Raw genomic sequence first — 26926 nt, forward strand, 5'->3', positions numbered from 1 at the left:
GTGATAACACAATAGTGAAAATAGCCAGACCCTGCCTGGCCTGGCGTCTGGAATCAGTAAAAGAAGGCAGTCAGGCATATTGCAAGCTAACTTCTGTTCCCTTTCCAGCACAAAATCGGCACCTTTTATTATTTTTCTGTAAACTGACCTATATGATTTTCATTGAAAACTTGCCATATTTCCTGGATCTTGGCTCCAGCCTGAACTGCATTGTAATAGTTTCACACTGAAGTTAAGGGAGGGGAGTTTCTGAGCATATAAAAGGGGAAAACATCAGTGCTACAGCAGAAACGGGGAGCCAGGCTTTCCAATACAAACCGGAGCATCAACAGCTGATGCTAGAGGAATTCAGTTGGTGTGTGGAGAAGGACAGCAGCATCACCCTAAAACCGGCTGGATTTAGGTTGGGATTTGCTCCATGTTAGGTCTTAGAAATTGATGCTAATAGTGATGTAAGGTGCTACCTCCCCACTTACTCTGCTGCAGGGTCTCTGGGATAATGGGGTGTATATCTTTCACTTCTGAGCCCAGCAACCCCTTTTGGCAAAGCCTGATAGACACACAGGAGCCCCAGAGGTAACCAAGGTCCTACAAATTGGGTGAAAATAGGTGTCTAGGGGGGAAAAATGACACAACTGGGAAAGCTGCAGAGCCTTTGCTGGTCATGGTCAATCTCACCAGGCCAAAGCATCACCATATTCCCAAGACCATGTTTCCTCATCACGAAAAGACTCCTGCTTGAAGTTACTTTGTCATCAGTTGTACATTACACACAAAGAGGGAACACCCTTAAGACCTGGACCAGCAATCTGGTTGTTCCAGGAGTATTTGCGTTCGGACTCATGGTGGAATAAGGAAAAAGGTGATGAAGTTGAACAGAAATGGAGGCATGGTTTTAATAACAGCAGTGAGGAAAGGGAGCGAATGCACAAAATATGCTAGAGGTCTATTTTATACACACTGAAAGTCTCCAGTGTATTTGGACTGTGTGTCCTTGGGTCTACCAGTAACCACAGAAGTTATTCATTAAGCCCTTTGCCCCTTTTGCCAATGTCATGATTAGTAGTATATTAGATATCTTTAGTAATAAGGTTCCAACCCCTTCTCTTCAGAGGCTGGACAAGCTTGGACAGGCTCTGCCGTAAGAAACGGATTTTCTTTTGCTTAATTCCACCCCATTACTCTCCATTTAATCCATTTTTATCACTCTCAGCAATTACCTCCCCTCCACAGGACGCTGCTTCTCTGCGCGTTGAATGGCCGGCTCCGCGTTTGCTTTGTAACATCTTATTTGAGTACACAAATATAGAGATATTTGATAATTAGGGTAAGAGGAGAAGGGAGGGAACAGCCACTAAGGAGCGGGTGTGTGTTTTCCATAAAATGCTATTTCTGTAGTTTTATGGCTGATGAGGCAGAGCGTGTCTAAAACAGGATTCTTTTGTATAAGGTGAAAATGCCATGAAATGACTGGGATCCTTTTGCATCTGGAGGAATGTCCATGTTGCAATAGGTCTCTGTAAATATTTATACCTGATGACTTAGCAGCTGGCTATTAAGTGCCCTGATTGTTCCTGTAATGCTGCTAGCAAATGGAGATCTGGCATTTAAAGGATGCAGCACAAATTGTTCTGTTGGTCTTAACTTTTGGTCAGAGAATTTACTCAGTGCTGGTGATATCACTGGTGAAGCATCCCTCTCGCTCTTTCTCCTTTCCATCCGTGCAGACCGAGCAGTGCTCTCCCTTGTCTTGAAAGGAAAGCAGAAGTAGGGAAAACACACAAAAAATACCTATATGGGGGCTCCAAAGAAAACACAGGGTGGGTGGTGGCTCAGTGGACCTGGCTGGGGCCACCTCCTCCTTGGAGGGGTTTGGTGATACCTTCATGGGGCATTGCAGCCCCTTTTACTCTCTTCCTCTGGTGCTGGACACTGGCCAGGCTACTGCGCCGGTGTGACCTTCAAGCCAGAACCGATGACTCACTTTTGCCATGGATCTGCTCATGACAAAGCCTTTCCTGCTGGATTGGAGTGATAATGTTAACCCCTTTCTGGTCAGATGGGGCCAGATAGGTTGTTATGGCTTAGGGGAGCCAAAGCCCTTTGTAGAGTGGATAAGGACATGATGGCTCAAAGCAGCTCCAGTGAGGATTGGGACTTCTGGGAGAGGAAATATACACTGGGGCAACAAGATCTTTTCTTATGGATCTGGGAGCTGGACCAATGCTCCAGGGCTAGGTTAGGGCATGAGGAAGACATTCACATCCCCATATTGACCATCCTTACTGTGAGGTCAATTAGACCCCTGGCATGTAAGAATGCCACTTTATAATTGCTGGCTAATGCCACTGTTAAGGAGACCTTTGTGGTCTCCTGTTTTACATTAATTAATAGTTCAGCTGCATTTTCAGTTTGATTAATCGCGAGTTTGCTCTAAGCAGCCAAAGGACTTCAGCAAAGGGAGAGAAATCATTAAGAAACCAAACAAACCACAAAGGGTTTCATTCTGCCTTTCTTCTGAAAGTAACCGCTTTCAAACTTCTCCCTTCAAAAAGTTGTCTCATCATTGGGCTAATTCTGAACTCGTATGATGCTGAAAAACAAATCAGCCCCCTCCAGGCCCACCAACAGAATCCTGTGTTTCATTCAACTGGAAATGAATAATATAACCAAATCAATCTTCGAAAGGGGTCCGTGTGCCGCGCTGCCTGCGGATGGGGTTTTGCAGGCAGGAGAAGCAAGTGATTCTCACCCTGCAAAGCCATGCCTATAGAAAAACTGCCCAATGAGTTTTTTTACTTACTTGGTCACTCAGAAATGGTGCAGGTATCATTTAAAGATGCTCCATTGCCTTTGTTTTACCAGGCTGCTTCCTCAAATTGTCTGGATTAACTATTTTATGCACCCATGGGTGGCATCCTCCTAGCATTGTACCCATGCTGTATTAATATCTACCTTGCAGCTCTATAATAAATCATATATAAAATATATAATTGTATATATAAAATATACAATAATATATATACAATATACAATAATATATATAAAATAGATAATTATAGCCTTCTGACCCATCATGAAAGTCAACAAAATAGTTTTTCCCAAGAATATATTCCAGAAGTCCCTCCTTTCCTCTTTTCCTGTCTCTATTTAGGCTCAGTTACTGCATGCTTTCAAGGTGACTCTTCCCTTCCCTGGTTATTATTTGTCTATGGGTGTTGATACTGCAACCAGCTGAGCTGGAAGGGGATCCCTCGGGTGGGCCAGCGTGCAGGCTGGGCTCAGGCTAACATTCTTGATGTTAGGATACTCGTGGGTTTATCTTTTGGACCTTTCAACTTGGAAAGGAAACAAATTTATGTAAAACATTGCGGGTTGGATTTTAAACAAAGAGGATGTACTGTGCTCTGTGTAAGTAGAATATTTACAGTTATAAGGCAGAATGATATATGCCCCTTACAAATAATAAATAAAGGTTGAGTGTTGGGAATAGGATTCATAAGGCTAAAACTAATAATGTAATAGTCTTTATTGAGGAAAATGAAATACTCTTATGACTGGGATGAAATCCCAAAATGAATTTACTGTTTACTGGGCCACTATGGAGCGATTTAGATGTCGTTGTAAAATCATTTTTATCATCTGTGCCAAAGATGTGGGTCAGTGGGGCTGTTCCAGGTTTCCTAGAAAACTTAAACTCAGTCTTAATAGGCACAGAGAGGTCCAGGCAGCTCAGGAAGGCTGAGGGGAATCCAGATTCCCACAAAACACAGAGAATGATGGAAACCGGAGCTGATGAACTGGGCTGGCATTGCCAGGTTTGAATTCATGTCTCTAGAGATGCCTTACAATATGTCCCAGTTCAGACTAAACCAGCCTGCACATCTGGAGCTGTTAAATGAGGGATAGCGAGGGGCAGCGAGTGCATCTTGTGCAGGCAGAGATATTCCTCAGGTTTCCCAGTGTGTTCCCAGGCTTAGGAGGTCATAGCCTTAAATCCTCACTGGTGAGCCGGAGTACACGCTCCCAATTAATAGCACGACCACTAACATAACTGTTTGTACCAGCTCCAGCCGCTGAAAAATACAATTATCCCTGCCCTGTGGTGTTTCATACTTCTATGGTAAGGCAAAATAATGCTTTACATTCAAATTCAGTGAAGGGTACAGAAGGCAAAATGTTTTGTCTTTGTGTGAGTCTTCAGGAAAGGAAGAAATACTTAAACGCTGAGCTATCTACAAAGATTCTGTAGGTTATTGATTATGGAATCTATGTACTAGGAAGTAATGCAAAAAAGATACTAAAAGCTGTGTGGGAAAATAAGATAATACGTGTGCAAGCGTATCAGTCAGTGCAACCACACAGCAATAAGGGATGCCGCAGCTCTGGAGGAATTAGGGTTTTCTATTTCTAGAATGCAGCTTTTTCTGGAAGAAAAGGGAGACCTCCACATTTGCCATAGGTTAATGCCAGTTTAGGTAACTGCCTGACTACTCAACAAGTGTTTTTCTCATTTTGGAACATCCCTGATGCTCTTCCTGCAGAGGAGACGTGGGGCAGATGTGTAAGTCCAGGTTCAGGGCTGGACCAGAAGCTGTGGTCCCACTCCTTACCTTGGGGTTCAGCGTGGTCTCAGCAGCAGATGGAAGTGCTGGAGGAGGCATTACAGGGAGCAATGCTATGGTGAGCAGGGTAGGGGTGTGGGATGGGGGAAAGACGAGTGACATCCCCAGCCCCACTTCTGACAGATCGGTGTTGATATTTGAGGCTTGAGCAGCTCCACATATCACCTGGGGGGTTCTTCTTGTGCTTTAGCAGATCCCAAACCCAGTGCATGAGACCACTTGGGAAGCAATCTTGGTGTTGGAGAATTTATTGCTGCCTCCAGTATAGGATTCAGTATACTATACAGAAACCCCAAAATGGAAAATTAAAGCCAGTCCCTGTCTTAGCGAAAAGACACAGACAAATGGATGCAAAGAATAAGAGGGGTATGGACAGGGAATGAGCAACTTAAACCATTTCTGATGTCATGCTGGTCCTGTGACACTCTTTATTTACAAAGGCCCTCTTTGTCAAGCTGAATATTTAGGTGGAGATGCCTGCAGAGAGAAGAGCTGCTCTGCAGGAAGGACAAGCAGGGCATTGTCTATCACTAACACACCACCGAGCCCCATACTCCTGTCTCAGGGATGAGTTACTGGTGGAATCTCATCATTTGTGCTTATGTGTAGACCACTGGTTTGAAGTAAAAGAGCCCTTTTCTCCCATCTTGTCTGCCTCAAAATTTCACCATTCAATACAGAAGAAGGAGAAAATACAGCTTCTTTATCTGCCGAAGCTTACATGTCTGCAGAAATGGTCATGAGCATGATGGGAAGCCATGCTGGTGGTTTCCATGAGTGAGCAAAGAGAGGACAGGACGGCAAAGCTTAGCAGGTACCAAAGCAGAGCAGCAGGTCCACAGTGAAAGGGAATCCTCTCAAGGGAAAGGTTATCTTTCAGCTGAAGAATAAGGCTGCAAGGTGGCAGAAGCAGGGCACCAGCTTTATTTTAGCTGCAGACTTCTGTGATCTTGGGAAGGTCAAGGAAGGAGCTCAGCTCCTTGGTCACTGTGCCAGTGTGTTACTTTAACCTTTTTGTCTTATTAAGCCCAAAATTCATCAGTGTCCTGGAGCTGCAGAAATCATGGCATTATTATGGAGTATACGGCTGCGCTTGACACACAATCAAAAGTGAAGATGCAAAGACCCTGGAAAGTTGTGAAGGGAAATTTATACATAGATCATACCCTCCCTGTTCTTTGTGGGGGTATATCAGTAGGTATGGATATGCACGTGTGCAGAATATCCTACCTCTATTTCTCAAGTTGAGTCCTGAATCTGGAACCAGACTCAGTGCTTCAGAGTTTATCCCATTTGCAGATGAATGTGTAATATCTAGGAGAAATATTTCCTTTGGCTTCAGTGTTTGGGCTGGGCACTGCAGGGCAAGAGATATCTTCAGTCGCCAGGATGAATCCTACATCCCTTGCAAGGTCCAGGTAAACTCCCTGTAGGCCTTGACACCTACTTTGGAAATGCAGAGGGGTGATTTTTGCCCTTGGTGCACAATGCAAATCAGCACAACATGTACAAATGAGAAAGAGATATGGCAGTCTTCCTTCTGCTGATGTTACGTTACACACAGCCTCACTGCTAAAAGCATGGCTTAGGTTGTTAGCCACCACAAGAAACCTGATGCCTGTTTTGGAAAGTGTTTTTATTCTCTAGGATGCCTGGAAAGACTTATGCACAGCGAGAGAATCAACCTGGTGACCGCAGATGCTCACAGCCCAAGTTTGGAGGGAGGAAGGGGATCAGGTATGACCAGAAACAGCATTAGCACTGCAGGCATGCTTTGCAGTCCTGCCCTCTAAATATTGCTGCTGTCAGCCAAGAAAATGAAGCCTGGATGCATCAGAAAGTGATCTGGAGTGCCAGATACGTGCAGAATAAAGCCAGGCTTTCAGCAGGAGGACAGACGGACACAGAGCAGGTTCACCCTTGGTATGCACGGGGGGTTGCTAGCAGCACAATGCCACAAACCTGCAGTCCTGTGACAAAACAATGGTGAGATTTGCTATTGCGACGTGAAGAGAGGACTTAAAATATCCTGGCTGGTGTGGGGAGAATTCTCCTCTTGCCTTTTTAACATTGTTCCATTGTTTTTCCCAGTCTTCTCTTTGGGTCTTTCCATACAAAACTCCCTGTTCTCTTAAAATCCTCTTTGCACAAAGAGGTGCTAGTGGGATCACCGACTCTCGCAATTGTCTTGTGAGGTCCATAATACATGGCTGAAGGTGCTCCATGTGTAGGAAAGCCCAGGACTTGGGTCTAGCTGAGGAATCTCTGTCTTCCACTAGGAAAAAAGTCCAAAAAAAGCAAGGCTATAATATAAATACATATTTAATGTCTTGTTTTTAATATAATATTTTATATTATATAATATAAAGCCAGAATATTCTCTTTTGTTGCTGTTGTTGTTTGTGTTCCTAATCCTTGCTAGAGACTGTTTCTCAAGGCTCTTATGCCTTATGCATTTAACTGAGCAAGTCCCAGGGCTTGAATCTCATGGCTTATGCTTTCATAACACATGGGTGGCTTTCCCACAGTGATCTGCACAGATTTTCTTGTGTGTAATGCTATTCTACAAGTTCCTATGTAAGTTACCCTACCAGGACTGGCTAGAGCCCCACGGATGTGGGTGACCGATTTATTGTGCCTTTGCTGGAGAAATAGGGAATTTTCTGAAACCTGTCTCCCTTATTCATTTGCATCATGGTTTCCCCTGTAAGAACATTTCTCTAGCATCAAAATTAGTAGCAGCAGCCTAGGAACAGACAAAGACTTTCTGTGGTGAAAAACAGATAATGGACCCAGTAGGAAGGGCAGAGCGGGGAGAAAAGACAAATATTTTCGGGGCCGCAAGTCTCAAAGTACTCATAAAACTTCTGCTTCTGATGTACTACAGGGGTCTGCCCAAGTGGTTGGGGCACAGTGCTAAATCCCAGGTCATGGGTGTTTTAGGTAATCATTATTTATTGTCATATTTTGCAACTAAGTAAAAAAAAAAAACCTGAAAGCTTTATCATTTGCTGGAACTGTGCTATTTCCTCCCTTTAAACCTTTGAGCAATAGAGATAAAAAGTGAGTGTTACTTGTGATACTGGGAGAAAGAATGCAATATTATATCTGTTACTGTCTGGAAGAGTCCCTATCATCTGGAGTTGCTTTCTCCCCTCTCAGCCCCAGGCATGGAGACACACGCATGCACACATCCACTTCAGAGGTGGAGGCCACTCATTTTTAAACATAAAATCATAGAATCATAGAATAGTTGGGGTTGGAGAAGACCTTAGGCTCCTATTTTTTGACTTTCTCTTTCAGGTTGGACAGGTTTCTATGGAGTTGTGAAAGTGACCATCATTTGCCACAACTGCTCCTCCCAAATCTCTGCTAAGCATGGAAACCCATCAGAGGAAATAAGACAAGCAAGAAGATGCAGTGCTTTCCTTTTGGTCTCTTTCTGCTAAATCACCAACTTATGGTGAACGTTTCCCCTCTGCCCCTTGAGTGCTAAGACTCTTCTTCCTTTGGTGGGGCAGTTACACTGGAGACCCTGTGAGAGAAGATAAAAGCGGATCTGTCTTTTGTGAGGCCAAAGATGCACAGCCAGCATCCCTGCTAGGATGCCAGGATTAGGAGAATACGTAGAATTTCCAAATTTAGAGTGGAGGGCTAGCTTCCCATAAACAAAAGCTGCTTTTAAAATGAGATGCTAGCGAGATAATGCCAAAAAAAAAAAAAGGAAAAAAAAATTTGCCTTTGTGACTAAATTCTGTTATTTTGCAGCCAACCTTCAAATGGGCTGTTGGTGCAAGTGAACAAACGCTTCCTGTCTATCCATCCTCATGGGTGGTCGCGTTTTAAAATGAAATATACAGGCTGACAAATGCCTTTACAAAGGCCAGATTATAAACTGTAAACCTACTGTCAGCTGGGTAGGAAAAAAAAAAGTCCAAATGCCTCTTATACCATTTAAAGATTTAGTTTGGCTTCAACACTAAAGCACTTCATCTTGAAGGAGAAAGGAGCTTAGAGTTTATAAATTGTTGTTTGGGCTCTAGTAAGCTCTGGATAAGGGAATCTATCTGCTAGGAAACAAATGACCTTCCCAAATTTTAGGGAGCTCTGGGTATTGTTACAAAGACAAAATGCCTTGGAAAAATATCCCCAGAATACAAAGGGATTTGAGGCTGCTCCGTTACTCTTAACATACAGTTCATGCAGCTGCAAAGGGCAAATCTTACAGTTCCAGGCTTTAAAAAAGGGTGGAAAAAAGTTAAACATATCAGGGTAATAAAATACAAGCTGTTTAGATTGTCCCCTTCTGTCTAAATCTACTCTAGGCTTGCTCTTGCACACGGTTGTCTAATCCAGGCTGAATATCCACATTATTTTGGCCAAAAAAGTCTCAAAATTGCTTATGCTCTCCCCAGTGCTGATCACCAAAGGGAAGGTTTGTGGCAAACATGGTAGGTCACGGTAACATGGTTCCTACATTCAGCATTTTTAATTCAAAATGTGGAACAAAGAAACACCAGAAACAGTGAAAACCAATGGGCATTGCCCACCCTTACATCCATGAAGTAAAAATCTTCATCAACGGTGGTGTTTCAGATCTACCCTGAGCAGAGAAGTGCATTGCAAAGCTCTAAACCTTCACTCTGCAAATGCCATTCATAGCCTCTCTTTCTTCTTGTGCTTGTAAGCACACTTCAGCTGAAAGGTAGGAGATCAACAGAGAGATGAGTATCTGCAATAAAATGGGCCTTAGTTTTTAATTTTTTCCACATTCTGCTTTTATTTTGTGGGTTTTGAGATGGAACCCAGCTTGCCATAGGATCTGGAGGCTGCAGAATGCATTTGCTCTTCAAATTCTTGATGCGTTCCTCTTGCTTAGCATTGCTTGCTGGGTTTTGCCAGGAACATTGCAGGCCATGCTGCCCTTTCTGGAGGCAAGCAGAGATTTCAGTTGATTTCACAAAAATCAAGGAAGCCTGAAAAGACTGTGCATGCCAGGTTGGGTGGGAAACAGAAAGGAAAAGCTCTTGTGAGACCTCACCTGGAGCATTGTGTGCAGTTCTGGTGTCCTCAACATAAAAAGGACATGGAACTGCTGGAACAAGTCCAGAGGAGGCCACGAGGATGATCAGGGGACTGGAGCACCTCCCGTATGAAGACAGGCTGAGGAAGTTGGGGCTGTTCAGCCTGGAGAAGAGAAGGCTGCGTGGAGACCTCAGAGCAGCCTTCCAGTATCTGAAGGGGGGCTATAGGGATGCTGGGGAGGGACCCTTCGTCAGGGGCTGTAGTGACAGGACGAGGGGTGATGGGTTAAAACTTAAACAGGGGAAGTTTAGATTGGATATAAGGGGGAAATTCTTTCCTGTTAGGGTGGTGAGGCACTGGAATGGGTTGCCCAGGGAGGTTGTGAGTGCTCCATCCCTGGCAGTGTTCAAGGCCAGGTTGGACAAAGCCTTGGGTGACAGGTTTAGTGTGAGGTGTCTCTGCCCACAGCAGGGACTTGGAACTGGATGATCTTAAGGCCCTTTCCAACCCCAACTATTCTATGATTCTATGATTCTTCCACAGAGTTTTCTTTTCATCCCTGCCATGGCATGTTAAACAGCACTAACCTCAGGCACCACTTCTCATTCAATTCCTACCCTTATTACTATTATTGATTAGTACAACTATTTGACGATCTTTTCCTGAGAAATTAACACCTCCATCTTTTGAGGTGCCCACTCTAAATCTCAGAAACCTCACTTTCGTTGTGCTCTTTTGCATTTAGAAGGCTTTTTCTTTAAATACTGCATAGCATCACTACAATTATTTGAGATGATGTCTGCTTTCCAGTGCCCTCAGAAGGTTTGAATGGGTATGAGATGGAAGCATGTACAAATTTCTAAGCATGCCTCATGCTTGAGGCTAAAGTCTGCCGGCACCAAATTCCAAGAAACCTTTGGAAACAATGACTATTTCAGTGCCGATCAGGTTGTTTTAATACCCTAATGTGATTCATGCTGGTACTTGGTCTATTGCGTGTCCCTCCTCTTCCACCCAGAGACCAGATGACAGTTATGCAGCTGCATCAAATGCTTTTGTTAAAAAGGAACAAAAAAGTAAATTACTGGAAAACCTTCACAGCGAAGCTCCCTCCACCCACAGAGTGGTGGGAATAAACATCACAACTTCAGATCTTGGTGAATGCAGATAAATAGAGGCTTAGCTGATAAGTTAATGACATACCAAAACCAGATTGCTCGAGGACTAAAATAATAAGCAGCCAATGAGCAGAATACTGGAATCCTGACAAAACCCAAAATGCTTTAACGTCATGTGCTCCCCTCTGCGAGGAGGGAGCTGCTGCAGTTGTGTGCGGTGGGGATGAAGCTGGTAGCATCCAGACAAAATCTGTTTTTGAGGCTTCTTCACCCTGGCATGCTGAAAAGCTCCAATTCTCCTCACCATGATTTCTCCAGTATGTTCCTCCAGTATTTCTCTCTATCCATTTGCACTGCTGGGTCCTTTCTCTTGACTCCCCTTAGCTCATGTCTTCACTGTTGTTGTCCCCAGAGATCTCACATCTTCATGTTCACTCAGGTTGTATGACTGATGTCTCTTTTTCAGTGTCTCTTTTCTGTGACACCTAATTTATGCAGCTTCTCTTTCTTTTCAAACTCATTCCCATCTTCCTCACACCCGTTCCCTTTCACCATCTAAGTATGACGTTTATTTTCTGTTGGAAAGTGAGTATAGTCTCTGGTATCCTACACCTCTCTGCCAGACTGAGCAATTACTATTCTGCCATGGGTTTGTCCTGGCAGTAACCCCATGAGGACGGAACTGCTGTTGGGAAAACAGAGGCTTAGACAACCAACGGAATGCACCAAGCCACACAAGTACTTCCAGGTAGGTTGAACCCAACTCCATCATCGGCCCATCCTTCACACTTCTTTTGCATGGCCCAGGCACCTAGAAGTTAATGAAGAAAGTGTAAAGTTAAGAAAGAACATGTCCAAGAGAATATTTCACCGTTATTCATGGACAGTGGGATTGAGTGCGCCCTCAGCAAGTTTGCCGATGACACCAAGCTGTGTGGTCCGGTTGATACGCTGGAGGGAAGGGATGCCATCCAGAGGGACCTCGACACGCTTGTGAGGTGGGCTGATGCCAACCTTATGAAGTTCAACCACGACAAGTGCAGGGTCCTACACCTGGGTCGGAGCAATCCCAGGCACGGCTACAGACTGGGCAAAGAAGAGATTCAGAGCGGCCCTGCAGAGAAGGACTTGGGGGTGCTGGTCGATGAGAAAATGAACATGGGCTGGCAGTGTGCGCTCGCAGCCCAGAAAGCCAACAGTATCCTGGGCTGCATCAAAAGGAGCGTGACCAGCAGGTTGAAAGAGGTGATCCTGCCCCTCTACTCTGCTCTTGTGAGACCTCACCTGGAGCATTGTGTGCAGTTCTGGTGTCCTCAACATAAAAAGGACATGGAACTGCTGGAACAAGTCCAGAGGAGGCCAAGAGGATGATCAGGGGACCGGAGCACCTCCCGTATGAAGACAGGCTGAGGAAGTTGGGGCTGTTCAGCCTGGAGAAGAGAAGGCTGCGTGGAGACCTCAGAGCAGCCTTCCAATACCTGAAGGGGGCCTATAGGGATGCTGGGGAGGGACTCTTCATCAGGGACTGTAGTGACAGGACAAGGGGTAATGGGTTAAAACTTAAACAGGGGAAGTTTAGATTGGATATAAGGAGGAAATTCTTTCCTGTTAGGGTGGTGAGACACTGGAATGGGTTGCCCAGGGAGGTTGTGAGTGCTCCATCCCTGGCAGTGTTCAAGGCCAGGTTGGATGAAGCCTTGTGTTGGATGGTTTAGTGAGCGGTGTCCCTGTCCATGGCAGGGGGGTTGGAACTGGATGATCTTGAGGTCCTTTCCAACCCTAACCATTCTATGATTCTATGATTCGTGCCCTGAATTTCCTCATAGTGTTCCAATAGACTGAGGCATGAATACAGATGCTCTCTGGGCTATGCTTTAAGTATTTCAGTGGTCAAGTTATGCAAAGAAATGTTCAAAACCTTCTCTTGAAGTCACAGTCTTATTCCTGAATAGACCATGTCAGAAATTGTGCTCCTTTCCTAAAAAACTAAGAAAGATTTCATAGCTAAATGACAGGAAAGCTGACTACCACTATGACTAGTGAAATGCTTCTTGATTCCACTTGCACTGCTGTTGGAGCTCTGGTTCCATAGGTGAGGATCCAGCTATGCTTGGTGAGCAAAACTGTGCTTAAGCACTGCTGCTGACAAACCAGAGCTGGAAGGTCCTTTTTTAATGGAAAGAGTTATAAATGCAAAAGTTATATTAAAATCCAACAACACTTTCCTGGAACTATTACTCTGTGTTCAGGCTGGAGAAATGTGAAGGGAAGATGGTCCTAGAAGTGGTGACCACAGCAGTGGTTTTAATTAAGATGCGTTGCTTTAGGGTGACTGTGGGCCATTGACTGTTTGCTTTGCCTTTGTTTGACTCTTGTGATCACATTCAGGACTGGATGGAATAACTGAGGTTGATTGTGCTCACAGCACACTGGATTTCAGGCATCAATGGCTGGTAAATGCAGCGCTGCTGCTTTCCTTGGGTTCAGCCCTGCCGCTACTGGTGGTGCCCTCAGTCCCTCAGTCATGCTAACAACAGTCAGATGCTCATGCTGACTGTCCCAGGACTCCGAAGAGGTTGAGGCAAATCTTTTGCTGTTGGAAAATAGATCCAGCACCTCTAAAGCCAGGCACCAGCTGAGGATTCCCAGCATTTCTCCAAGCCCTCCAGGAAGAATGTGCAGAAAGAAAACCAATGAAAAAATGAATGCTCATCTCCAAAACATTCCTCCAACTGCACCCATGGCTTTATCTGTTTTCTTTCTGCATGGACTATTCCCCCCTATTTTACTGTATTTTTTTTTTTTTTACAAGCTATCACTGCTGCAGCAAAGGCTCTGCAATATAAATCTGGGCTGAGACATGGAAATATTTTGCATTTCACAGCAGTTTGCTCAAAATCCTGGTCTTCTGCACCCGGCTTGTGGTTGCTTATCAAGACATAGAGCACAGGAGAGCTTTGCAGCTCTGAGGAGCTGAACTGCTGCAGCATCCCATGGGCTGTCACAGGCTGGAGGCAGGGGGCAATAAACCAGAAGCTTATTTTAGTCACCCTTTCAAAGGAGAGGGACTATTGAAAGCAACCAGCTGACAGGCAAACGTTTGTTTTCCTCTTTCTAAAGGCAGCTTGACACCCGTGGAGGGAAGATGTGAATGCTGAGAGCAGGTTGATGGGGCTGAACAGGAGGAAGCCGTTCACCTCTGATTTATACGCGCCTTCAGAGAGAGAAGGCTTGATTCCGCTTGGCCGGGAGCACTCGGCAGTTCACAGGATCAGGCCGCTGAGTAAATGGGGAATTCATCCAGAGTTATCTAGGAAATACATAGAATAAGCTGCCAACCCTGTTTCTAAAGCCAACAGTTCACTAATTTTAATCAACAGCTGGATATTTTTATAGGGAGTGAAGGGATGGAGGGGTATTATGACAGAACAAGGGAGGTGGGATTAGACTAATCTAACCCAGGCCAAGTGGGCTCTTCCTGCACAGCCATGTGTAGTGTCATGACTGTGTGATTTAGACTACTGCGCACTCACCAACACTGATAAGGAGGACAATTATGGGGAGTACACAACTCCTTTGTGTAGCCCTCAGCCAGGCTGGGTACCACGGATGTCAGCTGGGGATCGTCTCCAGCTCCGAATTAGAGAGGTCCCCATACCAGGGACAAGGTTGTGTTGGGGAGTGTGTTCCGGGGGCTCTTGTGGTGCTACAGCAAGGGATCCTGGTGCTCGTGCTGCTCTCAGATGGAGGTCACCCTTGCCCTGTCCCTTGCAAAAGTTCAAAGAGAGTTTTCTGATGAGCCCCGTCATCATGCCAGTAAACAGTGGGTGGCAACGTCATTATTCACCTCTCCAGACAAGGTTTCTCCATATTATGGCTCTGTTGAGTCCCTCAAGGGCAGTTTCTCTGGTGTTAATTGTCGTGTTTCCCCTTAACTTCTGGTTCTCTCTATGTCCTTCCTCACCTTCCGCTTACTCATACCCAGCTGAGACTCATGCCAGACTGTCGCTACCTATAAGTGACCTAAGGAACAAGGCAAAACGTGCAATATCACCTCGTGTAGCCTCTGTTCAATCAGATACTCCTTCTGGTAGGAAGCATGGGAAGAAATATTTGGATCCAGATTCTTTCCCTTTATTTTTTTTTTAATAACCCTCTGATTGGTGCATAGCAGCTTTTGTTGTTGTTTATTTGTGTAGCTTTTCATCTTAATGAGGATGTACGGAAACAATTACCACATGGTTCATTCACAATATCAACTCAAGCTTTTCCTGTCTGCGCAGCGATTGGGCTTAGCCACTGAAAATTATCTAGCTTTGCAGAAGTTGTGCTTTTCACTCATTTTTTTAATACACATTGTACAAAAGGGATTATTTTTTCCTGCTAAATAATGTTTGGGGTTTGCACCAAGGTGGCTGGAAATGTCACGGAGTTTCTCCTTTTGGGCATTTAAAAGTCCAAGTGCTTTAAGAAGATGCATATTTTTCAGGAGGGCACAGGGAGGTCAAGATGCACTGACTAATTCAAGATTTCCTCCAGTGGTTTCCATAACAAATAATCATTTTTTTCTTTATTTAGCTGTACTCACTGGTGGGTTTTCATTTGCATCAAAGCTTTGTTCTGCTCTCATTTGGGCTGCCTCCAGAGACAAAACAACATCACAGGCTACTCCTGGCATATCCTCCAAAGAAATGGGCCAAATTCAGAGCTGCAAGTTGGCTTCCATGTGTAAATCCTTGCATTAGGAATCCTGGAGCACTGCTTGGGGTGAATTTGCAAGAGGTCTGTGGGCAGTTAATGGAGATTTCCACAGAGATTTAAAACTAAAACCGGTTGTGTTTAGTATAACCTAGATGGATGGGGCAGCCATGCTATTACTAAGTTGATAATAACTCCTGCTCCAAGACCTTTCTTCTTGTTATTCAGAAGTTGGTTGGTGTTTTACCTCCTTGTGTGACATCCTTCCATACACACATTTCTTACCCCAGCCTGATTTCATATTCTTATTAATCTTCAGGGAATTTCAATCCTAATAACTCAGGAAATGGGTCTTGAAACTCACATCCAAAAACCGTGGCTAGCTTTTCTGTGTGAAATCCTGGCACCACCACGCTATGGAAATGGCTGGGATTTGGCAGGCACTGGCTTTCCTAGCGGCTGTTTGCCCTTTTCCTGTCCCTGCCAAGAGCTGCCCCAGCAGAACAAGGCGATAAGCAGTTGAAAAATGGTGTTTTGCATGGAAGATCTGCTAGGGTTTGACAGCTAACTTCCTTGGAGATACTGGTTTGTGCTGGGTGTGCTCCAGGCGGGGTCATGCAACATCAAATAGAACTTTCCAAGAGACCAAGGACACGGGCATGAGACCCAAGGGTGAGGACAGTGTGTGTTGGTCCTTGTCTGGCTCCAAGCACCCTGGTAGAAGAGATGGCCTGGATGGTGTTTAAAAGGTGTAAGATAAAGGAGTTGCATTAGAAGATGCAGAGAAAATAGAAAATGAATAGGAAAAAAACCCAACTGAAAAAAATGGTTTTAAAATTTGACTTCAGACTGAAAAGGAGTCAAGTTATTGGGTGAGAGCAGCCAATATTAAAAAAAAAAAAAATCATAAATATCCAGAATTGGAATTAACTTTCTGCTCCAACAACCCAACATGGTTTGCTGGAGAACTGCTCAATGCAAAATTCATCAATGAACACCACACTGGAGACAGCCACATCCCTGCCTGCTTTAGTGCCGTAACCACCAGGCTACTCCCTGCTTGGTGTGAGCTTCTCAAGTAGAACCGTTTAGGGTCTCTGCTTGTCAGTCCCAGCCACTGTCTTATTTTGGGGGTCCAACCATGCACATGGACATTTCACAAGTCTGCTGCTGAATGGCAATTGGGTCGGTACGTGAAGTCCATTGCTTAAACAGGAGCTGTTGAATGGCCCTTGAGTGTGAACTAGGAGGTGACAAATCATGTTTCCAACTTACAGATCTCCGTCCTATCTTCACCTTGGCAAAAACATGGCTATGGAATTGCTCACTGCCCCATCCTTGGTGCTGCACAAGCTGCGGGCTTGCAGTGATTAGCACTGCACGCTGCATTCATTTTTATCTGATGCACAGAGACATCTGTTTATCATACGTTGCACGTCTGCTAAGCAACTTTTTTCTTCATCCTGAGGCCCGATTAAAGACTCCGATTAATGTAACTTGCTGGAAGGTCCTGTAGCGCAGCTTTTAAATCAATGTCATGTAAACTTTGCTGGGTTAATCCTGCACATCTGAATTCAGCTAAAAACCAACACTGCAAGGTCAGGCTGTACAAATTGATGGATTTTTATTCCTTTAACCTTAGAAGTGTTGCAGAGAGGGTAATAGCAGCAGGACTTGTTTCTTCCAATTGCTTCTTTTTCCTGCACAACAGCCAGCAGATCTTTTCCCTTATCCTGACATGCGCATATATATAATATATACATATGTATACATATATGAATACATATATTTTAAATAAGAGGTATTTAAATCAGCAAAACACTACAAAAAGTTGTTGCTTCTTTTCATGTGTATCATAGTTTTAATTTGTCTTATGCATTTATTTTATAAGGGAGAAAAGGATTCTGATATAATGAATCGGTAAGATAATGAAGACCTTTCCTCTTGCCTTTTGAATTAATTTTGGCGACACATTAAAATGGTTCTAACAAAAAACCCCATCTCTTTAAAGACATTTCAGAGCATTTTGTAGCTGGCAAAGTCATGAATGCTGCAGTAGCAAATTAGCATGAACTTGCAGAAAAAGTGCTGTGCAGTTCATGGACTTTTCTTGTTTTACTCCTAGGGGAAGATTTTTGCAGTGTCTCTCTGACTGAGAAGTAACAATCTCTTATCAAAGCTCTTTAGTGCCTTTACCCTATCACCAATACATATAAACAAAGGATAAGAAAGCTAATTCTTTGTGCGGGTAACTTTCTGCAGGAAAATGCAGCCTGTAAAACAGCTTGTGGCAGAAGATCATCTTTATCAACTTTAAACTAAGGAGTGTATTTTATTGATGGAATTCAGCACTGCAGGCATTCTTGTTTCTTAGTCTGACTATATTTTGCATTTCCCATATCCTATTACTTGGTTGTGTTCAAGCATAAACGTTGGCTAATTGTGAAGACCTGCTGGAGGCATTTTGGTTTCTGGCTTGGAGTCCTGCGGCTTTATTTTCTCTCCTTAAAACTGAGAACTTCTCTGTAATAGTTCTGAGCTTATTCTAACTTGATCTTTTCCCCTGAGCTTTATTCTTTTTGTTTTTTCTTCTTTTCTCCTTTGTTATACTTCTTCTCTTGTTTAATATCAAATGTTAAAGCCAGCAGACGTGTTTCAGACAACTATTTCTCCCACTGAAAAGAGCAATGCTGACTTTGTGCCATTTTGCAATGCATCCGCAAAGCCAATGGAAACCAGGAGCTTGGGTCCTGGTCCGTGCTCCAGTGTGGACACCAGCAGTGTCTGGCAGGACCTATACTGAATGACAGCAGCCTGCTGAAACCCTACCAGCAATTAGCCTCTGCTTTGGAAAAGGAAAATACAGTCCAGAAGGCTGTGGTTCCTGCACACAAGGATGTGCCAGCTGGACCATCTCTGCTCCTCTGACCATGACCGCATCACTTTCTCACTGGTCCTTTTTCTGCCTGGAGCTTCATCCAGCCTTTCTTTCCTCCTGAACTTGGCTGTTTCACCTTTTTCCTTTGTTCTTTCCTAAGGTTGATGAAAGAACCAAATGAGCAGTGCTAGGTTTTTAACTGGAGCTCCTTCTGCTGGCCGGATGACCCCTTTGCACAGAAGAATTCTACCGCAAATCCAGACAAGAGATCTCACACTTTTTAACTTTCTCATTTCCTGTTCTTCTCCCCAACAAAGTGATGATCTTAATAAAAATAGATGCATCAAGTATTAAGAGTGACATGTGCCTGTCACCCAGAATGAGATATATTCGACCTCTAAATCTCACTTTAAAGCTGGCTGAATGTTACAAGGACCTTTTATCAACTTTAGTGGTTTTGGTATTCAGCCTGGCGCTAAATAGAGAAATCACGATGGAGTCCAGAAGTGAGAAGTCGTACTCCGAGTTTATTACTCATTATTTCAGAACTATCCTTATCCCTCTGCCTCCATTTTCTTGGATGATCCCTCCTTCATGGATGGTCTTTAGCTGTATGATCACCAGCTACTTTTGTCAATGAGCTACTTTTTTCTTGCCTGGGCAAGACTTAGAAAGACACAAACCCCTGGCAACACTATTTCTTAATATATCTGCTTAGTTATGCTTAAGGATGTCGACATTCCTGAACATCTTAGGCACCAGCGATGTCTGAGAGAAGACCAGTTTGCATCAGACACCATTTAGCTGCCAGCAACGTTATAAACTTCTGATTAGGTTGGTTATTTTCTGTATTAAATAGCCAAAACCCACTCCTTTAGCTGGGGAAGCCCAGCAGCATCCTCTCGCTCTCAAATCACTAAGCTCCTTGTAATTACCTTTGGCTGTAGCTGTCCTGTGGCAATGTGATGAGCCACTGTGGGATGTCACTGTGAGGCTGAATTCATAAAACAGTATTTAAGTCATAAGACATTTAATATGTCAATTGTCCCAATAACCTTAACCTATACAACTATTTTTAATCTGAGGTGGTGTAGGATCCTAACTGACATGTATAAATAACACTTATGCAGAAAAGAGGTGTTCTTTTTTGCTTTAAAGTTCTGGAAATACATCTATAAAATATTCAGTGGCTTATAAACTTGTGGTTTTGTTGGTTTTTTTCCTTTTTATTCTGCTTTTTTCCTCTTCTTTCAAGGAACTTTCCTTTCTTTTTTCTCTCTCCTCTCCTGATTTGCATTTCTCTATAACATTATTAATAAAATAAATAATTTCTTATCCTGGTACATTGACTAAAATCCAAAATCCAAGAATGCTAAGAAAAAAATATTTTACAACTTAAAAATCCAAGCTCCTCAAAGCCTTGGGTATTTTAGGGTGAAATTAAAGACTAAGAGTAAAGTGAGGCTAAAACACAGAGTAACCTTCCATCAGGCAAGGAATGTTTCTATGAGGCCACAGTTTCAGCGAGATTGCATCTGAGTGAACAAGCATGATTTTCTTTGTTTTGTAGGAAAAGAAGGAAGATGCTGGTTTATGGCTCTGCCTAGTCTACTGGGAGCACTATCAGAAATTAAACATATGTAGAAAGAGATTTTCCCTGTTCAGGGGTTGGGGACTGGCGGTAGCAGGTGGACACACATCCTCCTTTCTTGGCCGCAGCAACACCCACACCCCATGATGATGTCTTGGCTTGGAGAAGTGGTGCTGTGTGTCTGAACAATGCCACTGCATCCATTGCACCAAATAAGTCTCCTCTGTACATCCCTGAATGTTACCCCGTATGTGTCCTCTAATGCACAAGGAAAAAAGCCAGCTCTGTGCTCTCTCCTCAGTCCAGTGGGGAGCTGAGCCTCACCAGCCAGTTTTCTCATGCATCACCAAAATAGCCATTTGCTGGAGATGGCTCTGTGCCATCCTTGACCTAGGCTGTGCTTGAACCGGGCGACCTAGAAGTGAAAGGCTCAGTATCACGTTGCCAGTTCCCCCAACCATCTGTCCTCCTTCAGTGAGCTTCCTTCAAAAGTCCCCACACACTTCATAAACATCCCAGCCCTCCTCACCCCTCCAGCTGCCCCTTCCTCTAGGAGAAACAGCAGTTCGAAGGAAATACCACTCATTTCTTTTTAGTTTTTTTCTTTCTTTTCAAGCGTGTTGAATCCAACATCCGTGATTTGGCAAAAGCAAAACTCTTTCCTCCATCCTGCCTTTTAAACCTGTTGGTGAGGATGGAGGAGTTAGGGATAAAACCCTCTCCCGGTGGATGAGATGCAGTGCCCGGTAGCAAAACCTCCTCTCGTCTTTTGAAGACCAACAATAAAGCAAACTTCCATTTCCTTACCATAACATCGTCATGTCACAACCCCGAGAGCTCCACCTTCCCTTTCAAGAGGCTAGAAAGTGGGACTTTAGACAAAGAAAAATAGTCTCAGGTGGGTTCGCCATGGATCATTTTGACTATATTTTAAACATTTAAATGTCAATGCTTAGTCATAGACAAGACATGATTCTTATCTATCTACATGTGGCTTCCAGTATAAAAAAATTTGAACCCGTGCCATTTCCTGTTGGAGAGAGCTTAAACACAGGGGTGACAAGGGCACATCTATTTTGGATCCCTATTTTAAAAGCCTCCAGATATCATAGAAATCAACTGGCACAAACAGAGGACTTTGAATTTTCTTTCATGGCAGTGGCAAATTACGTATATCAATGAAACACATACTTAGTGAAGCGGAAGTGAGCACCAGCAATACTTCAATCAGCTTTGGCATATGTGTACATTATTCTGTTTGATCTCATAGGATGCTGGATTTAGATGATATAATACATTCTGGTTATCTTCCTAGAAGTTGGAGGGACGTAAGGAGATATCCACTTTCACAAGATAAAATTAGCACCTCTTTATTTTCCAGATAAACATTCCTCTTTCTTTTTTTTTTTTTTTCTTTTTCTCAGGAAAAAGCTGATTAGAGTTACAAAGCATACCAATGGGTATGAGTTTATTCATATTCAACCCAAATCCTATTTATACTATAAAGGAAATAACATTGGTATTACACAGGGCAACTTGGACAGCTGAGATGTAGGAATAGCAAGCTCTGCTCAGGCAGGTCTCTTCAAAAGTGCCGAAAGCAGTGATTTTCCAAAGTGATGATGGAAAAACAGAGATTTTGCTTAAAAATGGATAACAGCACCAGAAAATTGTCTGATCACTTTGATTTTGTTATCTCACTGTATATTTTGATAACATCATCTTGGAGCTATGAGCTTAAAGCGTGAAATACAGAGTTAATTTTGGGCACTAAGGAGTCAACGTATTTTTTTCTGTACTCAGTCATCTCGATTTAGTTCCCACCTATCATAAGTACCTAAAACACTACCCAGATCATTGCACAAAACTCTTGTTTATGGATAAATTTGATGTTTTCAAGCAACTTAGTGAAAAACTATTTTTGTTAAGTCAAAACATAGACCTCTTGGGCACGGGAAACACGTTTCTGGGTAGATCTGTGTGAATAACAGATTGTTTGGTTCACTTGCCGCTCCAAACAATTGGGGGAGAAAAATGGTTTCCGGTGAATTAAGCCTTTTGTACAGCATGGAAGGCCTTAATGGACCTTTGAACTTTTTAAAATAAAGAAATACATTGCATTATCTGCAATGCTTCATGTAATGTCAAAAAGAAAGGTGGGGACCTTCAAAAGTCTTTTGATGGTGAGAACAATTCAGAGAAATCAACAAAATATTTTCAAAACGATTCAATCAATTTGAGTTTCTTCATTACAATTTTGGGGGAAAAATATGTGTTCGAGGTAGTTTTGCTGCTATTTTTATGAAAAATATTGTCTTGCTGGGTTGGATTTCATGCTAATGATAGACTGATCTCCAGATATACATACACACTTGGGTCTTGTTAGGGAACGCGACAATAATATAGCTTTTAAAAACGCATCTTCTCAGAGCTGGTGGTGAAAATAAGCACTGAGGTCCCATTTCATACCCTCACTAAGACGGGTCTTTTCTGCAGTGCTGAATGGGAGACCCGTGGTTACTGGCAGAAAGGTCTTTTAAATACAGGCACTAAAAAATTTATAGTAATGTGTGTAGAAACTTTCAGTCTCGGCAAATCACCCTCACATTCCCACTGCAGTTATGAAATTAAGCTGCAGAAGATATGATCTTTTGAAATATTACGTGAGGCCTTATCAGGATATGATTTTCTACTGCTCTCCAGTGTGAAGCTTTCCAGTTTAATACATGATGACAGAGCAAGATCCTTTTACAGGGAGAAAGCTAGATCATTTTCAAGACCAAGTTTAGCAACTTCTCAAATGTCTGTTGTTGTCTGTCCCATTAATTGGCTGTATGGCTGCAGTTTGTGTGGGCTGGCCATTATAATGTCAATAAATCCTGTGACTGGAAATGAAATTTGATGCAAAACAGGGCTGAGTGGTTTGTTCCTGAGAGTCTGACCATGTGCATTGGTCATGGGATTTCGGTGGACACCATTGTGTGGCCTCATACAGTGTAAATGTGATTATTTCTGGAGAAGAGGTCCAGGAGGTAGCTTTTTAAATGGGATATCACCGAAGAGATGTTGATTAATAGTATCAAGGATTTCATGGAGAAAAGGCAGCTGAAGAAAGGGATTTTTCCCTCTCACCGTCCGTGTCCCTGAGTCATTGAGGGCTCCAGCATTTCCCTGCAGGACACAAACAGGAGCTGATTTTCCTCCTGGAGATTTCAGTGGAAAGAACCCATTCTGGGGTGATCTCAGCATGCAGAGGGGCTGGCAGGGAAAGCAGAGAGGGAGAAGAGAAGAAATAAGTCAGATGGGGAGAGAACAGCCACTGCAGGGCTTTAAGAAGGATGCAGAGAGTGAGGCAGTCAGGGCAGGATGCACAGTGGGTCCAGGCAGCTGCAGCTCGCCCATCATCGGCACTTCAGCCCTGCTTGAAAAGCCCCAAATTCTGCGTTATCCCTACCCATCCCCAAAAATAAACACCCCAAAACACCCTCCCTGTAAAAGTCAGTGAATAGCAGAGCGATGGGAGAAGCTGGGAGGTAACAGTGTGTGATGGCAGGCCAGCACGGACAGATCTTTTGCCGACATTGGATTATTAATAGCGGGAGCACGCCATGTGGTTCTTTTTCCACTCACGCCGACGGCAACTGTTTGTCTTCTGTTGTCCAAATTGTCCAATTCATGGCGGTCTAAAAGTTGCAGTATCCAAAAGAGCGCACTGCAGAGGAGGCCGAGTGGATGCTTTAAAGTTCCTTCAATAGTGGGTTATATTAAGAAATAATTATCACATGCATTAAAAACAGAAGAAGTTAAAGCTCGTGTGTACTGTGCAAGACAAGATCTTGCAAAATCTGCCGGCTCCATTCTCCAGAATTCAAACCGAGCGGGATAAGAGAAACTTATTGTCCATACATGAGTGTTTCTGTACGTCTGCAATCACAGCCTTTGCATCCCCCTGAGAGCTCAGATTTCATGGGGGAAGAAGCCGGATCATTGAGCCCTCCCAGCAAAGAGCCACCGTTGCTGCAATTAACTGCAGAAGCCCAATTTGGGGGTTTTCTCATTAACCTGTCATGTCAAATGCTGTATGATAAGATGGTGAAAATTGGGGGGGAGGAGTGGCGGTGGAGGGGTAAAAGTTCATTTTGCAAAGCAAACAAACAGCAAGTCACTTGATTTTACTAATTATCCTAGCCTGTGGCTCTTTGAGCCATTATTTTCTCCCCCCCCCCCATCAGCGTATGAACTGACAAGATAAGATAGGAGCTGGTATTTTCTAAACTATCCTGTCTGACGGCATATACAGATAATATGAGGATTCATTTGCAAGAGTGCACAGAAGATTAATTGATTTACTTAACGTTAGAGTAATCGCTCATTAGAAAAATAACTGCTGGCATTTGTGGGGAATGGGTGTCAGGGCACACCTTAATGCCTCTTTCCAAGCTGTGCCCTAGAAGGAGCTTTTTGGGTGAGAAGTGGCAATTTATTTACGATAAAGGGAAAATTATGTATAATAATGTGAAATTATAAATGCAGGATTATAAATTCTGGGTCTGAGCCACAGCCCAGTGACACCAATGGGTGGATAAGAGTTGCACAGTTTATGGAGTGCACCTTTTATCTGTATGTTTTGATGATATATTAAATTATGAACTACCACTGGAACTATTCTCAGACCTGTAGTTTCCCTGAAATACTGGTGGGTAGAGGCTTAGCTGGCCAAAAAAATTTGAATTTCACCAGTTAACTATCTAGATCGTATCCAGCCTGTATTGCCTCTTTTTGAGGTCAAGGTGTTCATTTCATTTTGATGCAAAACCTGCAAACGTTATGACAGATGAACAATAGGAAACCTGAATGTGTCCCAGGTCAATGAAATCCAGAGACGGGGAAAAAATAGGCAGATTTAATGATCATGTGTTTTGCCAAAGATCTTACATTAAACCAACGTATAAATGTGAAATATGTACTGCTGTAAAAAGATAGCTGTCCTATTTTGCTTTTCCATTCTATAATAACTAAATGGATGTTTGAGCGTGTGTTACCTTTATGGGGTGCCTTTTATGAGCTCTTAGAGCAGGTCCATCCTCACTGGGGGAGAGCAATACACAGCTCGCAGCAGCCAGCTGCCATCATTACCATTAAAGACATGAAAATCAGAATGTTGACTTCCAATATCAAATTTTAACCCAAAGCCAGTGAAACGTGTTATGTCAGAATATGGCTTGATCTATAAAGCGCGTCTCAACAACATGTTGCAGCTGGTGCTGTGTATTTATAGCTTTAGGAAAAAAAAAATAGGAAAGAAAAAACAAAACACAACAGCCAACACACACTGGAAAGAGTAGAAAGCATTTTAAACAGCAAACTTGTCAATGTTTTTCCTCGCTGCTGAGCCGGACTATGGGTCGGCACTGGTTTAGATTAACCATGTCCCGTGCAATTTTGACAGTAGCGACATGAACCTGCAGCGCATGGATCTGAAGCAAAGATAGGAGGAAGGAGGAGGAATTCAGGGAATGTTTTTCCTCAGAGCACTGTGGAAGCGCCGACGGTGGGACCGGGGCTGCGGTGACAGCGTTAACACTTCCCAGAGCTGAGGACCCCAACGCTGGAATGGCATTGCCCACCCTGAAAGTGAGAAGGTAAAGTTTATTTTTTCTATTTCCCCCCCCTTTCTCTTGCTCACTCTCCCATATACAGAATGCATCAGGACCACCAAGAGTGGCCTTTTTTTACTTTTTTTCCCCTTTTCCACGATGATGTACAATTTGCATTTGTTAATAATAATAAAAAAAAAAAAAATCTGCCTGAGGTCATCCACCTAGATTTCTTCTTCTTTTTTTTTTTTTTTCTTTAAACAGGAAACGGGTTTCAGATGTTTAGATGTTAAAAAGTAAGGCCGCTAATCTCCCTACCGATTGAACAGGCATTGACAACTGTCAAACCTTTTCTCTTTATTACTGGCTTTTGAGCTGAGTTAGGTATTTGCTTAATATTGCATTTTTAAGCAGAAAAATAACAGCTAACACTCAACCTCTCACTTTCTGGATTGGCTTGTGAACACCAAGCAAAGCTGCCTCAGAACGAGCAATACAGCTTTTACCCCACAGTGAATCAGAAACTGTTGTGCTTATTGGGATGAACTCTTCGAAGAGGGGTAGCTTGAATAAACCTGCAGCTTCGGTGGTGTTTTCAGACAGTGTTTGCGCCTGTGAAATGCACAAGGAAAGCAGCAACGCTTATCTTCCAAAGGACTAGTGATAAATAGATGAAGTTCATTAAACTGTGTTTCTAGATTTCCTTTCACTGTCAGCAATACACACTCGGAAAATTATCCAAATAATTGCTGGTTTTATTTCCTTCTTTTAGCCCATGCAGGAAAGACTGATAATATTCCTCTAATATTTTCTAGAGCAGGAATACCGTGATGGGCACTGCAGAAGATGCCTGAGACACTGAGCAATGTGGACTCTGCTTTGCACCCTATTTCTGGTGGGGCTTTGGCACAGCAGCAGCCACAACGTGGTTTTTCCCAACAGCTCGTCACACGTTATTCACGTTTCTGATGTGTGCGTTATTCCCATTTCTTATTTCAATTGAGCACTGGCCTTTTTACACATCATGCAGAGTCCAAATCCAGTCCATGATGGTCTAAAAGCAGGAGAATAAAATGAAATTAATAAAGTGCTTCATTAACAGAAAAATATCAAAATAACAAAGTTTTTGAGTTAGTTTTCTTCTGCTGCAGGTAAATCCTGTGGATTCTCATGAAGACTTACCTAGAAAAATGCTGCAGGATCATACTAATTTTCTATTAAAACCTATTCTTTTCAAGAATATTGCCAAACTGTGTATGTGCAATTTTGATAATGTTTTTCTGTGATGTAGATAGAAAGCAAGCAGTGAAAGAACACTTGCAGCATTTACTGACTGTGCTGAAAGTGATCAGAGTGCTAAAAGGTAAGATTGCGCTATTCTAGCAAGCACAAAC

The 26926-nt window shown here is 43.2% G+C and overlaps 1 long non-coding RNA gene across 1 annotated transcript; it reads left to right on the top strand.

Annotated features, from left to right (window-relative positions):
- Positions 1–1103: 1103 nt before the first annotated feature.
- Positions 1104–26632, top strand: LOC136005558 (uncharacterized). Its single transcript, XR_010608802.1, has 3 exons — positions 1104–1141; positions 25385–25577; positions 26348–26632. It is a non-coding gene; the product is annotated as an uncharacterized LOC136005558 (long non-coding RNA).
- The last annotated feature ends 294 nt before the right edge of the window (positions 26633–26926 follow it).

The sequence above is a fragment of the Lathamus discolor genome, chromosome Z (assembly GCF_037157495.1).
Source record: "Lathamus discolor isolate bLatDis1 chromosome Z, bLatDis1.hap1, whole genome shotgun sequence".
Lineage (NCBI taxonomy): Eukaryota > Metazoa > Chordata > Aves > Psittaciformes > Psittacidae > Lathamus > Lathamus discolor.